We start from the raw sequence: 3,342 nt of genomic DNA, 5'->3' as shown, positions 1-3,342 counted from the left end.
TTCCCTGTTATCAGACACCATTCCTAAAGAACATGGGTTTTTATTGCAACTCATTCTGGCACACTTATGACAAGCAACAGAAATTCTTCGAGCTCGTCGTTTTCTTGCATAATTTCCTTTACCACAACCAGGCATGAATGCAATAAATTTTGGAGGTAACTCACCTGCCGATCGTACTTTAGCCTCGATTAACCAACGGATGTCAGCAGGTATGTTATTCCTCATGAGTAATCGCATGCGTTCGGACCGAGCTTTATAGATCGTAAGGAGGGCATTCTGAGGAAGTGAAGGGAATCGCTTGTGAAGCTTCGCTAGAATCTCATTTCTGTCCATACTTTCGCCTCAGAATATCAGTTATTATGGGAAACTGAAGTAACCGACTTGATTGTCACGGAGTACCGTTATCCGCCACTTCACCGGGGTAACAAACTAAAGCACACAAACAGAAAAACAAATTAAAACACACAAAGAAAATTAAAATCGTCCTCTTATTGAATTTACCTCAAGCTCTAACTGGATGTCGTAAACACTTCTCTCAATGTCTCTGAGTTGGCGTTATAAATCCTCAACATAGGCTACTAACTCTGGTGGTTGTAGAGCCCAAATGCGTTGTGTTTTACAAAATTGAATCTGCCTTTTGAGATGAGTTTTGACACGTTGAAGTGGTTTAAGAATGTTCAGGAGGAACGGTCTAAGTATGAGACTCATGATTAAAAATGATAAGAGAAAACTTAATGGTAAAATAAACACACTTATGCAAAAACAATTTCAATTAGCAAAAGAATAATAATAAAAAGAAAGAAAAAAAAAATCAAATCAACGAAAAGAAAAAAAATCAATTCAAATTTGGTGGGTCACTCAAATTTATTTCGGTGTCTTCGTCATGTGGTTGGTACTCTAGATACGGTTTTAATCTTTGACCATTAACTTTAAACGTGACATCGTTCTTTGGGTCCTTAATTTCAATTGCCCCATGTGGAAAAACAGTATGAACAATAAAGGGACCAGACCAACGAGAGCGTAACTTACCTGGTAATAGGTGCAAGCGAGAATTGAATAAAAGCACTTTCTGACCTGGAGTGAACGATTTTCTCATAATTTGCTTATCATGGAAGACTTTCATTCGTTGCTTGTAAATCTTGGCATTTTCGTATGCATCATTGCGAATTTCTTCAAGTTCTGCCAGCTGTAATCTTCTTTCTGAGCTGGCTTGCTGCATGTCAAAATTGAATTTCTTGATAGCCCAATATGCACGATGCTCGAGTTCCACAGGTAGGTGGCAAGCTTTTCCATACACTAGCCTGTAGGGTGACATCCCAATCGAGGTCTTGAAAGCCGTTCTATATGCCCATAATGCATCATCAAGTCTTAATGACCAATCTTTCCTGTCTGGCCTCACTGTTTTTTCTAATATATACTTTATTTCTCGATTGGATATCTCAACTTGGCCACTGGTTTGCGGATGATACGGAGTTGCCACTTTGTGTGTGATTGAATACTTTGTCAAAAGAGCTTTGAATGCTTTGTTACAAAAGTGGGCACCACCATCACTGATTATCGCTCGTGGGAATCCAAAGCGTGAAACAATGTTGCTTTTCAAAAATGCTATCACCACCTTGTGATCATTGGTCCTACATGAAATTGCTTCTACCCATTTCGATACGTAGTCAACAGCAACCAATATGTATTGATGACCAAAAGACGGGGGAAAGGGTCCCATGAAGTCGATACCCCATACGTCAAAAATCTCAACCACTAAAATTGGATTTAGTGGCATCATGTTCCTTCGCGTAATGCTCCCCATTCGTTGACACCTATCACATGAAGAACAGAAAGTGTAAGCATCTCGAAATATAGTTGGCCAATAAAAACCACATTGTAAAACTTTAGTCGCGATTTTCTTAGCACTGAAATGGCCTCCACAAGCTTGTTTATGGCAGAATGAAAGGATATTCTGAATTTCACTTTCTGGGACACATCGTCTAACAATTTGGTCTGCACAATACTTGAACAAATATGGGTCATCCCAAAAGAAATTCTTTATCTCTGCAAAGAATTTAGCCTTATCTTGCTTGGTCCAATGCTCTGGAAGTTTACCTGTAACAAGATAATTAACTATATCAGCATACCAAGGTAATACTTCCACATTCATTAATTGTTCATCTGGAAATGACTCATTCAATGGTAATAATTCTGTAATTGTGTCAAAATGGAGACGAGAGAGGTGGTCCGCCACAACATTTTCTGTCCCTTTCTTATCTTTGAATTCCAAGTCAAATTCCTGCAAAAGTAACACCCAACGAATTAGTCTGGCTTTTGCATCTTTCTTTGTGAGAAGATATTTAAGAGCAGCATGATCCGTGAATATAATTATTTTACAACCAATGAGATATGATCGAAATTTTTCCAATGCAAACACTACTGCTAGCATTTCTTTTTCAGTAGTTGAATAGTTCAATTGTGCATCATTTAATGTCATACTAGCATAGTAAATAACGTGGGGAATTCGATCAACTCTTTGTCCTAATACTGCTCCTACTGCATAATCAGATGCATCACACATTAGTTCAAATGGTAAGCTCCAGTTTGGGGCCTGAATGATGGGTGATGATGTCAACAACTGTTTTAATTTTTCAAACGCCATAAGACATGAATCATTAAAGATAAAAGGTACATCCTTAGCAAGTAAATTGCATAAGGGTCTAGAAACTTTGCTAAAATCTTTAATGAAACGTCTATAGAAACCAGCATGCCCAAGGAAAGATCTTACTTCTCTGACTGTTTTGGGTGGAGGAAGATTAGAATTGAGATCCACCTTGGCTTTGTCAACCTCAATACCTTTGCTCGAAATGATGTGACCGAGAACAATACCTTGTTTTACCATAAAATGGCATTTCTCCCAATTTAAGATCAAGTTCTTCTCGATACATCTCTGCAGAACTAGTGTTAGATGATGTAAACATTGATCAAATGAATCACCAAAGACAGAAAAGTCATCCATAAAGACTTCAAGGAATCGTTCAACCATATCAGAAAAAATGCTTAACATGCATCATTGAAATGTAGCAGGTGCATTACATAATCCAAATGGCATTCTCCTATATGCAAATGTGCCAAAAGGGCAAGTGAAAGTAGTTTTCTCTTGATCTTTTGGTGCTATGGGAATCTGATTATATCCTGAGTAGCCATCTAGAAAGCAATAAAATTCAGGGCCTGCTAATCCATCAAGCATTTGATCGAAAAATGGTAAGGGAAAATAGTCTTAAGTGGGACAAATTTCAACTTCTATAATCAATGCCTTCACCCCTTCCGGTAGTTACTCTAGTGGGTATCAATTCATTA

The sequence above is a fragment of the Citrus clementina genome, unplaced genomic scaffold (genome assembly GCF_000493195.1).
Source record: "Citrus clementina cultivar Clemenules unplaced genomic scaffold, Citrus_clementina_v1.0 scaffold_8, whole genome shotgun sequence".
Taxonomy (NCBI): Eukaryota; Viridiplantae; Streptophyta; class Magnoliopsida; order Sapindales; family Rutaceae; genus Citrus; species Citrus x clementina.
This window is presented reverse-complemented; position numbering follows the sequence as displayed.